Genomic DNA, 13130 nt, shown 5'->3' with positions numbered 1-13130 from the left:
GCTATGTTCACACAGCTAAAGATCAGACTTTAGCCACTGCCTACTTATGCTGTATCCTCTTAACTTTAATCCTATAGGCTTGAATAATACCATAACTTGCAAAGAAGAAATTAAAATTTTCAATTTGTTTGTTGACAAATTAGCACTATTGCAGACTGAGAGAGCATCAAAAATTCAGCTGTGTTTGATGCCAACTCTCTTCATTAGAATGTTAATTATTAGTGTCAAATTTGTCTGATTCTATTAACTTAACCAGAGGTTAGATTTTGGTCAGAACTTAGCATTTAAAGACCACGGAAGAATCACAGGACTTGGGAATGAACCTAGTAATATTTTGGGGCCAGTCCTCCTTCCCCTAGGCAGAGGTTTTAGCTATTTTCAAATATATGCAGTGTTGGAGACCCACACACTATCCTTTGGTAGCAAGTCCTGCTTTTCACTACTTTTTTAATCCTAATAATTAAGGAAGTCTCTTTTCCTCCCACACAAATTTGTACTGCTTTCATTTAAGCTACTTTCTTTTTGCTTCATCTTCTGAGAACATGAAAAAACAAGTGCTAGGAAGTCTCTTCAGAAAAAACCCTCATACATTTTCAGAGAGCAATTAAATCACAGTTCAGTCTTCTCATCTGCAGGTTAAACCTGAGGTTCCCTTACACTAACCTCATAGGGGGTTCTCCATTCCTTTTTTCCCATGTAGGGCCTTTCCCTGAACTCTTTTCTAAGCTGCTGTGCTTAATGAACACAGCAATGGCCCAGTGTAGAGCATAAAGGTGATGGTTTTTGCACTTCTCCCTCCTTTGTTTGATCACAGCATCATTTTAGAACTTATCTTCACAGTTTGAGACTCACAGAGGTGTTAGATGTGTGCTGGGGGTTGCATCATGTACCCCACAAAGGACATGTTCAAGTCTTCATTCAGGTTCCTATGGGGTGAGCCCATTTGTAAAGAGATTCTTTGGAAGACGTTATTGGTTAAGGTGTGACCAAACCGAATCAAGGTAGATCTTAACGCGTAAGACTGGAGGCTTTATAAAGAGAGGAAACACAGATGCAGTCAGTCAGAGAAAGTGACAGGAAGAAAATAGAGAGAGGAAATGGCAGAGCAGACATGGGGGAGAGAGATGCCGTGAGATGGCAGCAGAGATGCGAGACCAGGAACCCAGGCCTGCAGCCGGCCGGCACCAAAATACCACAGACCCAGGGGAGAAACCGGGACCTTGTGAGGCCTAGGTTTTGGACTTTCAGCCTCCCAAACTGTAAGGCAAATTCCTGTTGTTAAGCCAACACATCGCGTGGTCTTTGTCACTGCACCCCTGTCAGACTAAGATAGGTTTAAGAGTCAGTTCATCCCATCCCTTAATCTTATACCTGAGGGCACGACAGTCCAAGACTCGCCCAAGGTGACCTGGCGACATGGCGGCTGGGCTGAGCCTGACCCAGGTATTCTGACCTTCTGTCATGGGCCTTTCCAGTCTCTCATGCTCAGCCTGGAGTCACCGGGTGTGTCCTCTCACTGGTGCTGAATCTTTACCCTCTCATCCTCTTGGACAACACTAGGGCCCTGCGGCTGTACAGAGAACCGTCTCCACTGCAGCACAGCTTGCAATAGTGAAGAGACGGAAACCACTGGAGCCCTATAGTCCATGGAATATTTTGAAGCTGTTAAAAAGAATGAGGAAGATCTAAATGTGCTCCTAGGGAGCAATCCACAAGATATATTGCTAAACAGAAAAGTAAAAAAAAAGCTTCAGAACAGGAAATAGCGTATTTGATTCCATTTGTGTTTGAAAAGGGTATATACACATGCACACACATATGATTCTGTATAGAAATTTCTAAAAAGATCCATATAAAACTGTTAATGATGGAAGGGGCTAGCTGACAAAGACTTTTGCTTTTCATTATTATACCCTTTTAGCACTGTTTGAATTTTGAACAATGTGACTGTATTGCTTCTGTAAATTTTTAATAAATAGTATAAATGCTTAAAAGGTTAGTGCTGGACTTTCACTTTTTACTCGTCACACTTCTATGTTGCTTGGCTTTTTTGACTAGCATGTATTACTCGTGTAATTAGAAAAAAGATATTAAAGATAATGCCCACATCTGTACACAGGTTCTGTAACTGTTTTTAATAACAGACATGACACTCTCAGTGCTGGTAAGATCAGGGCATGATACCACGGTGGTTTCTGAGATGAGGTATGGAGTGTGAGTGTGTGTGTGTGTGTTGGGGTGTGCACTGGCTGTAACTGTAGCTGTGCAGACATAGGTTTTGGTTGTCACAGTGATTAAGGAGACTGTTGTTGGCATTTAGTGCCCTGGAACCAGGGATCCTAAATCTCCTGCCCAAACTGACCATGGCGCCCTGTTTAGAAACACTAGTAGATTATTTAAATGTGGAGCTTTTAAATGACTCATTTATTCTCTCATTTGAACTTCACATCCCCTTTGTTAAAATAAATATTCATTTTCATCTCCAGTGGACAGAGAGGAAAGATCTGGGAGGCAGCTAACCCAACGGCACCAGAAGGGAGAATTACTTGAGAAAGAGGTCAGTGTTGACAGGATTGGCCAAGCAACTAAGAAGCAGGAGCATCTGTTGAATGCTCATCCATAGATGCACCATGCCAGGCTTCTTACATCTCTTACCACATTTAATAGGGTAGTATTATCCTTGTTTTACAGACGAATAAACTGAAGCCCTGACGATCGGACCACCAGCCCCAGGGCACCTAGCTAGTAAATGATGCGGCTCAAATCCTGCTCTGTAGATTCCAAAACCCTTGCTCTTTGTATCTCCCCATGTGGCCTCCCTCACAGGCATGTGGGAGACCAGGTGGCACCTGGAAGCAATTTCTCCTCTGGTTTTCTCCCAGGACCCAAGCTACTTTGGTAGGGAATTCACGGTGGGAAATTAACCTCTGTCTGCAAGGACCAATTACACAGTCTAGAATTAAAAGAGCAATATGGGCCTGAACCAGGCAAAATACTGGCTCCCTCTCCCTCCAACACTGCCTGTGGAGGCCACTGGAAAGGGGATGGGATGGGGAGGGAAGCCCATGTTCTTTCGATTTTGAGAAAACACTTAAGTTTGATTATCCAATCATACTAAACTATATCGCTGCAACTACAGATTTTCCCTAAATTTGAAAAATTGTAAGCCGTTAACCTTGCACTCTTAAGGTAGATCTATTCAAAAGGAATTTAATTCCCTGTGCCTTGTTGTGAGTAGGAGCCAGAGTTAGTGCAGACTTCTCTTAGGAAATTAACAGGAATTCAGACCTGCAAAACCTGCTGGCAAGAGAGGTTAAAATGATTTCTTCCCACTGATTCTGGCTTCTCTACCATAGTGTCCTCTAATACAGGTAGAATTAATTTTTTCTTACCTCATTATTTCATACTTTGACCAGTTGTCATATCCTTAAGATACCTCTCAGGTATTCCTCTTCCAGGAAGTCTTCCCTGACCATCCCAGGGTGGATTAGGGTCCTGCATAGCCCCACCATTGCTCTTTGTCCTGTACGTATTACTTTCACAGGGCTGTTCCTCTGACTGAACTGTGTGCTTCTTTACAACACAAAACATACCTCAGGATCTCATATCATTCATCTCAATATCCCCATGGCTTAAAACAGGATGAGCACGCATTAAGGTCTCTGTCTTTTGGATGCATGGTGGTGTGTGAACTCTTTTGTGCTGCCAAAGTTAGTGTTCATTGTGAGCAGGGAACATCATGCTTGTTCTTCCCCAAAGATGGAAGAAGAAGATAAAAGGACTGCTTGGGCCCCTCATAGTTTCATGCTTAGGAGTCCGTACTGCAAGTCATCATATTGCCTCTCTTGGCTTTGGACTTTTAGCCTCCCAAACCGTAAGCCAAATTCCTGTTGTTAAGCCAACACATTGCGTGGTCTTTGTCATTGTACCCTTGTCAGACTAAGACAGGTTTAAGAGTCACTTCATCTCGTCCCTTAATCTTATACCTGAGGACACAACGGTCCAAAGAGGACTTTCCCAAGGTCACCTGGTGACACAGCAGCTGAGCTGAGCCTGACCCAGGTATTCTGCCCTTCTGTCACGGGCCTTTCTCTCATGCTCAGCTTGGGGTCGGCCGGGTGCGTCCTCTCACTGGTGCTGAATCTTTAGTGTGGCAGTACTGAACTCTACTATATGATACTTAGGAAGAGCTTCAGCTCCAGAACTAGTCACACCTGTGTCTCCATGCCTCACTGGCCAATTAAGAAACAGACTGTGAGAAGGGATAGAGCAGCGTGGTCAAAAGCACATAACTTGAAATCAATCTTGATCAACATCATTTATTATCTGTGTGACATAAGGCAAGTTTACTGTTAACTGTTTCCCCTTTCTGTTACCTCATTACAGGACTTTAATTAGGTGTGTATAAAGGGCTTACTACAATGCCAGGCATTTAGTAAGCACTTGATAAACTGTAGTTTTAAATTTTATTCTGGTGAAAGGGGTGGTGTAATTTCTTCATGGGCTGCCCTGGGTCCTACTGCTTCTTAGCAATTGTCTGCTTAGATGGCCAGGATATGATAACCAACCTGATTTAGTCTCCTCTTTATTCATTCATCACTTCATCCATTAATTCTGTGATGTTCACTGATCAGCTACTATTGGCAAGATTGTTGCAATGTGCTGTGATAGCCTCAATGATGAAGAAGCAAGATTGATTTCCAGCCATCAAAAAGATAAAAATATAGTAGGGGAGGTGATGTACAGATACAATGCTATGGTCGTGGCAGAGTCACAGTAGAAATGAAGATAAGGTGTTAAGGGAGCCTGGAGGAAGAGAGAGCATTATGAAGGAGAAATCAGTTTATGGAAAAAGGGACATTTATGTCTTTCTCTAGTTGTTTTTAAGATTCTCTCCTTATAATTTATTTTCAGCAATTTTTTTATGGTTTTGTGTTTATTCTTGGGATTTGCTGAGTTTCTCAAATCTGTGGATTTATCATTTTCATCAAACTTGGAAAAATTTTAGCCACTGTTTCATCAAATTATTTAGTTCCTTGGATCTCTCACTTGCCTCTCCTTTTATGACTCTAATTGCACTTTTTGTAGAAAACGTCATATTGTCCCACATGCCACTGTGGTCCTGTTCATTTTTTGGCCTTTTTTCTCTTCTTTCTACTTCAGTTTGGTTTTTATTTTCCTCTGTATTCAAATCCATGGGCCTTCTATTCTTCAGCATCAAATCTACTGTTAAATACTGAAAATTTCAGTGAAATTTTCATTTCATATATTTTTCAATACAAGCATTTCAATTTGGTTCCATTCCTCTATTGCGATTCTCTATTCATGTTTTTCTTTACCTCCTTGAACATATACATAGTAGCTGTTTTAAAGGACTCATCTGCCAATTCCATCACCTCTATCACCTTTGAATTTGATTCAGTTGAGTAATTTTTCTCTTAGTTACGGGCCCCATAGACTCTTTCTTTGGATAAATAGTAATTTTTATTGTATGCCAGACGTTATGAATGCTACAATGCTTAGGGTCTGAATTGTATTGTCTTCTTTAAAAAACACGTTCAGTATTTGTCTTCCTAGGCGGTTAATTTATACATGCAGATTAGCTTGTTCATTTCGAGGATTATTTTAAGTTTTGTTACATAAATCCTAGAGCAGTCTTTAATAGTCTTTAACCCTATTCCTAAAGTATGGCCTTTCTGGGGTCTCTACTGAAAGCCTGGGGTGGTCAACAAAGTATCTCCACTGCGGTTGTTGAGAACTCAAACATCTCTCAGCCTCGTGGGAGCTTCATCATGCACCTGCTCAAAAAGTTGTTTCATTCCCTCACAGTTGTTCTTTCCCCAGTACATGTTCTTTGTCTAGCATCATCAAGTTTTTCCCCGCACGCGTGAAGCTTAATATTAGACCAAACCTCTCTCTTTCAGTCGACACAGCAAGTGAACTCACTGCCCTCCCCCACTACGTGGAACAGGACTCCCAGGGGTGTAAACCTCCCGGGCAAAGTGGGACAGAACTCCTGGGAGGAGCGGGAACCTGGCATCAAGAGATGGAGAAGGTCTTCTTCACCACAAGGGGGAGGAGAGCATTGGGAAAAAATAAAGTGTCAGTGGCTGAGAGATTGCACACAGAGTCAAGAAGTTATCTTAGAGGTTATCCTTCTGCATTCTATAGATATCCCTTTTTAGTTTATGGTGTATTGGAGTGGCTGGAGGGACTTATCTGAAACTGTAGAGCTGTGTTCCAGTAGCCTTGTTTCTTGAAGGTGATTGTATAATGATATGGTTTTTACGATGTGACTGTGTGATTATGAAATTTTATGTCTGATGCTCCTTCTATCTAGGGTATGGACAGATGAGTAAAAAATATGGATAAAAATAAACAAATAATGGGGTAAAGAAAAGTTAAAATAAATGAGTAGATGGAAATAATAGTGGTCAATGAGAGGAAGGGGTAAGGCATATGGTATGCATGAGTTTTTCTTTCTTTTTCTGGAGTGATACAAATGTTCTAAAAAATTGTCATGGTGTTATATACACAGCTATATGATGATATTGTGAGCCATTGATTGTACACCATGTATGGAATGTTTATATGTTATTATGTTTGTATGTTAAGATTTATCAACAAAAACATTTATTAAAAATCAGGCCAAAGATTCAAGTGGGTCCTGTGCAGATTTCTGGAGCCCCTTTTTTTCTAATACCCTGTCTCACAAATTCCAGATCCTTCAGTGGCCCTAAACTTGGTAAGATGGCTATCCTGTTTGGCCTCACCCTCCCTGAAGTTTCATAAAGTGCCTCTAGGCTGAAAGCTGGGACAACCACAGGGGTTATCTTGTATTTCCTTTTTCTTGGGGGAACACTGTCTTATTGTTGGCTTTTGTCCAATAATTTAAAACAGTAGTTTCACATATGTTGCCTAGTTTTACAACTGTTTAAGGTGGAATGGCTAGTCCAGGTCTAGATATTCTATCACGGCCAGAGGTAGAAGTACGAAAAATGGAGAAAAGAACAGCGTCTTGAAGAATGGCTAGGATTAGGACATAAGGCAATGAATGAATGAAGAGGTTCATTTCAGACAGAAGAAACAGCACGAGTAGCAAATATTTATTGAGGGCCTGTTTGTGTGTTATGCACTGGGGGTTTGGTGGTGAATAGACAAATAGGGACATGCTCTAATGGAGTTTACAGCTTATTCTGATCTGTGATCAATTCAACCATTCTCTGGATACCTTCTCTGTGCAAAGCACTATGCTGACGTAGGAAATTGGTGTTACAAAAGAATAAAACACAATTCTCATCTTCAGGGAGTTCACAGTATGTTGTGGGAGACATAAAAAATAGTTACTTTCAACATAAAGTAGTGAGTGAGATGACAAAGTTATGCCTCGGGGGCTCTGGGAACAGAGAGGTAGAATTTTAGGTACAATTTCCTCTATGCTGTGTCTCAAAGAATTGGGTTAGAGTTAGGCCGGGGTAGAAGGGGTACAGTAGAAGCAGAAGGATTGACAGACAAAATGGCAACAAGAAAAGCAAAGACACAGTGATACGAGGTACTTACAGGAAACTGCAGATATCTCAATATGGCAGTATGAGACGAGACTGGAGAACAGCTCTTGAGGGCCTTGTGTGCCATGTTAAGAGTTTAGATTTTATCTTGACAACAGTGGGGGCCATGGAAAGCTTTGAAACAGGGGAGTGACAGCCAGAAAACTCCTAAGCTTGATATCTCCCAGCTGGCAGCTCAAGTGCTGAATACCCAAGGAGGGTTTGTGCAACTGAAGAGGAGTTTGTATTCAACTCCAGGAGTTTGTTTTGGAAGGTGGTGGGTGTGAAAGAATCATAAAATTTCAGAGCTAGAACAGCTCTTCAAAATCATCCGTTCTTCACCCAATTTTGTATGATAAAATGGAGGAAACTGAGGCCCAGAAAGATGGGAGGCAGAGTGGGGGTGGCAAAAAGAACTTCTGGGTTTTGGAGTTAGGCAGATCTGAGTTTCAATCCTGTCTCAGCGATTTACTAGCTGTGGCCTTGGGAAAATCACTTAAGTTCTCTGAATTTTAATTTCTTCACCTACAAAATGGGAGATAACAAAATCTACCTTGCTGGATTGAAGTAAGACATGTATAAAACAGAGGAGTGGAGGGGCGTGAGGGTAGTTCAGTGATAGACTTCTCGCCCGCCATACGGGAGATCTGGGTTCGATTCCTACCCATGTACTTCCCCAAAACAAACAATCAAGCAAATAAAGAAAGAAAAACAAAGAAACAAACAAAAATTCAACAAATGGTGCTGCAATAAAGGGATACTCACATGGAAAAAGAATGAACTGTGACCCCAGCCATACCCTGGCCATACAGCATACAAAAAAAAAGGGAAAAAAAGAAAAAACAATAGAGAAGTGGTTCCTACTGAGACTAAACTGAGCTTGCTAATGGAGGGTCATCAAATCCTCAGACATTCATTTGCTCAACTGATTTAAATGGAGAAAAGAGAGGCCATGAGGAAGAAAGTTTTCTTGGGAACAACTTTCAGAAGTTGCTGGGATTAAAGGTGGCTTCAGATTCTCTGTCATCACCCCCAATAAAATGTGGGGTTTATCTTCTCTCCCCTTGAATCTTGACAGGCTCTGTAACTATTTTGACTAAAAAAAAAGCAGTGTAAGTGAAATGATACTATCCTAGATTTGGGCCTAGACTGTAAGAGAATTGCTAACTTCTGCTTTCTACCTACTGGAACCTTTACCTTTGGGATCCAGCCATAATGAAAAGAGCACCAAATAGGCATGTGGACATACTACATGAAGCGACAGATACCAGCCTCCTGCCAGCCCAACAAGGCCCCATACACGTGAGTAAAGTCATCTTTCATGTTCCAGTTCCAGCCACCACATGACTGCAGCCCCATTACAGACCCCAAATAGGACTAGCCGAACTGCCTGGTCAATACACAGAATTATGAAAAGTAATACATGGTCGTGTTATAATACAACGGTAAATAATACAGCTTGAAAAACTGCTGAACGTTGTTATAAGGCAAAGGACACCCAGAAAAGGTATGGGAGGCTTGCCCTCCTGCACAGGATCAAGGTCAGATCTCCGCCTTATTGAAGATTGCAAGGAGCTACTGGATTCTGGAGACTGGAAGGAGCTATTCGAATCTGAACCCAAACACAGTTGGTTTGGAGTGAAGGCATCAAGATGTAGCACAAAGTGGGGTCAAGGGCCTTCTCCCTTTTTCTCTGAGGAACAGAAAGTTTATTGTGTAGTGGACACAGTATGGCACTTAGAGGTCTGCAGCTTTGGGACTACTTCAGGCTAGCCATCTGGGCAAAGGAGTTGCGTTCTTATGGAGGGCACCAGCCGTGAGGGCAGAGACTGGTGACCTCTCAGTGGCTTTAGGCAGAGAATATTAAAAAAAAGAGTATGGTGTGAGGGGATTAGAGCAGACTTTTTATTGAGCACATATGAGGCCACATGGAGACTTCCAGAAATCTCTGGGGAAGACTTTGTGGGAGTTGTAGGTTCTACATAAAGGCTGGGGACAAAATTCTGGAAATCTGGATTATTACCATTAGCATGACCACAGGCTGATGAGGTCTGAGAGTATGGAGATTTTGTAAGAAAAGCTCCTAGCATAGTACTTAGCACATGTTAAGTGGCCGGTATATGACAGTCTTTGCCATTAGGGAACTGACCCTAATATCCAGGGTCATACAGCACATGAACAATAGAACAGTCCAGCACATCCTACCCATAAGGCACTTCCCCTTTTTTACTGTTCTGGGGTTATTTTACAGGCAACCACAGTTACCCCAAGAATGCAGAGCTCAGATTATTCTCTGGAGACACAGGCAAATCCTGCCAGGCTGCAATATTTATACAGTAAGATCCTTCTTTGGCACAGAAGATAATACTTGGATCTGGGGGGGTATGAATCTCTAGATCTAAAAGCAGATGCCACTTTTCTCTAATGGGCAGTTTAACAGAGGAAGCTGGGAAAAGAAAATGACCTTTACCACTTTAAGAGTGATCAAAATATGCACCACAGTTTTAATTCAGGGGCTGCCTATAAACAAAGTTCAATGTCCTGCAGCAGGTGGGTGCAGGGAAAACCAGCTTTCATGTTAATGGGAGTAGAGCAAAGGCCCTGAGCTTCAGCATCCATAGCTGGAGTAAAGCCTTTGCTTTTTTCCATCCTGACTTTGGCTTTTGATGAATGTGAGAACCCAGTGAAACTCTATAGGCCTCAAAGCAGCAAGAGAAAGCTAAGTTTTCTGCTGACTTCCTTGCTCAATGGTCAAGGGAACCTCACCCAGACTCCACGGTATGATAGAAAAGGCACTGAAAAGAAACCAAACTGGAACTTTGGCTCAGCCAGTTCCAAACTGGATGATGCTAGGCAAGTCACTTAACCTCTCTGAACTTCATTTTCTTTAATTTTGAAATGAGACTAACACTTGTTCTGCCTAAGTCACCCAACAGTTATTAGGATCAAATGAGATCCTGGCTATAAAAGGACCCTAGAAACTACAGGGGGGAGTTTCCAGCTATGGTTGAGTAAAGAGGTTGGCAAATACTCTTCCCACAAAAGTAACTATAAAATTGGACAAAGCTAAAAAATATGACCATTTAAATGCTCTGGAAATCAATCTGAAGACATGTAACAATATCGGAAGCACTTATGCTTGAAAAACTGTTGATGTTTAGGTAAGAACAGTGGGATTCTGGGGAATTATTGCCTTGGGCTCTTCCCATCCCCCACAGCTCAGCTGACAAAGAGGTTCTGCCAGGTAAGGCTGCCTTGGGATTAGCAGTTTGGGTGCCATGGTTGGAGGGGCTCGCTTGCTTTGGGACAGTGGGTGATGCCCATGGCCAGTGGCATAACTTTGTCAGCAGAAGTAATGATCCTTGGTTGTAGGCAAGTGGGGAAAGCCAGTTGTTAACTAGCATGAGGTTGGGGCCAGCATATTCTTGGCTGAGATGAGCTTGAATAGTAGAGAACAGAGAGGGTCCAGGCTATCTACACACTCCTGGCCAATCCTGAGGATGTGTGCATGCACAGAGAAGACACAAAAGGACCCAACAGAAAGAAAAGGCCAAAGCAGAGTTAAAAATGAACTAAACTTTGAATGTGCTTACTTCTACACATGGAGCTATATTAGCACCTGGCTTGAGGTGTTCAAGCACAACTCTGGTCAGTCATTTGTTGACCTCTGTGCTGGTTTGAAAGTGTTGTATACTCCAGAAAAGCCATGACCTTTAACCCTGATTCAATATTGTAGGGTAGAAACCCTTGACTGCATTGTTTCCATGGAGACTAACCCACTCAATTATGGATGTGGCCTTTTGATTAGATTACTTCCATGGTGATGTAACACACCCAATTTTGGGTATAACATTTTGGTTAGATGGAGATGTGACTCCACCCATTCAAGGTTTCCTTCTTTAAAAGGGAAGACATTTTGGAGAAAAGATACTTGCTTCAGAGCTGACACAGATGCAGACATTTGGAGATGCTTGGAGTGTCAACAGAGAGAACAGACCCCTAGTCATTTGGTGTTGCAGAGCCCACCAGTGTTGCCATATGCCTTCCCATGAGATACTAAGCAAGCCAGAACCCAGAGTTTTGCTCCAAAGATGCTAAGTGAAGGCCCATAGATGCTCAGAGAGAAAACACTGGCATCAGAAGCTGGATGACAGAGAAATCCCCAATGTCATTGGCCTTTCTTGACTCAAACTAGCTTTTTCTAAATGCCTTAGTTTGGGCATTTTTATGAACTTAGAACTGTAAACTTGTACTTAATAAATTCCATTTATAAAAGCCAACCCACTTCTGGTAATTGCATTCTGGCAACATTTAACAAACTAATACAACTACTAAGATATACTGAGGAGAAACAATGGCCTTACACTGTGAGAGAGGAAGATTTCACAGATTTAGTCCAGGCATTTTCTAAACGAAGAAACAAAGAGCAATAATAACGATCTTCATGGGGAGAAAAATCAGAATCAAGAGTCAATGTAAAATATTAACTAAAATGTCCAGTTTTTAACAACAATGATAAATTACCGGACATTTAAAGAAACAAGGAAGTATGACCCATATTCAAGAAAAAGAGCAGTGATTAGAAACTGACTGAGAATGTCCCTAGATATTGAATTTAGCAGACAAAGATTACAAAGCTGCTATTATAAATACATCCAAAGAACTAAAGGAAACCATGTCTAAAGAATTAAAGGAAAATTATTACAACAATTAATCAACAAATACACAATCTCAATCAGAAAACAGAAATTCTAAAGGACAACAAAAAAATCCTCAAGTTGAAAAGAATAACAACTGAAACAAAATTTACTAGAGGGGCGCAACAGCAGATTCAAGATGATGAAAGAAAGAATCAATAAATTTGCAGATATATCAACTATTCAATCTGAAGAACCAAGAGACAAAAGATTAAGTAAGAATGAAACAGTCTCAGAGACCTGTGGACACATTAAGAATACCCACAAACATACGGAGTCCCTGGTAGGAAAAATGCAAAGATATCCATATCTAGACACATCATGGTCAAACTGCTTAAAGCCAAAAACAAAGGGAAAAGCCTAAAACCAGTGGCAGAAAAAAAACTCATTATGTACAGGGGATGATCAATAAGGTTGACTTCTCATCTGAAACCTTGGAGTCCAGAGAGCTGAAAGAAAAAGAACTTTTAATCACGATTTCTATATCCAGCAAAAACTATCCTTAAAAAGCAAAGGCATAATAAAGACATTTCAAATAAATAAAGACTGAGAAATCTCATTGCTAGGAGACCTGCCTCACGGGTCTGAATAAAATCTCAAAGTTGAAAGGAAATGATATCAGACAGTACTAAATCCACAGGATGAAATGTAGAAAATGTGAGGGTTAATATAAAAATCTATAAATATATACATTCTCATTTATCTTCTTAAAATCTCACAAAAACATGGGCGGGCCATGGTGGCTCAGCAGAAAGAGTTCTTGCCTGCCATGCCGGAGACCTGGGCTCAGTTCCCCATGCCTGCCCATGTAAAACAAAAAAACCAACTTACAAAACAAGACTGTGTACAGCAATAATTATAACATTATATTGTTAAGCTTATAACA

At 41.2% G+C, this 13130-nt stretch overlaps 1 protein-coding gene across 4 annotated transcripts in view; it reads right to left on the bottom strand.

The window, feature by feature from the left end:
* TENM4 (teneurin transmembrane protein 4) overlaps nucleotides 1–13130 on the bottom strand; it is a 780788-nt gene that overhangs the window by 346308 nt on the left and 421350 nt on the right. The gene's annotated exons all lie outside the window — the stretch shown is intronic.

Source organism: Tamandua tetradactyla, chromosome 8 (genome assembly GCF_023851605.1).
Source record: "Tamandua tetradactyla isolate mTamTet1 chromosome 8, mTamTet1.pri, whole genome shotgun sequence".
NCBI lineage: Eukaryota > Metazoa > Chordata > Mammalia > Pilosa > Myrmecophagidae > Tamandua > Tamandua tetradactyla.
Note: the sequence above shows the minus strand (reverse complement) of the source record. Positions and strands in the feature narration are given on the sequence as shown.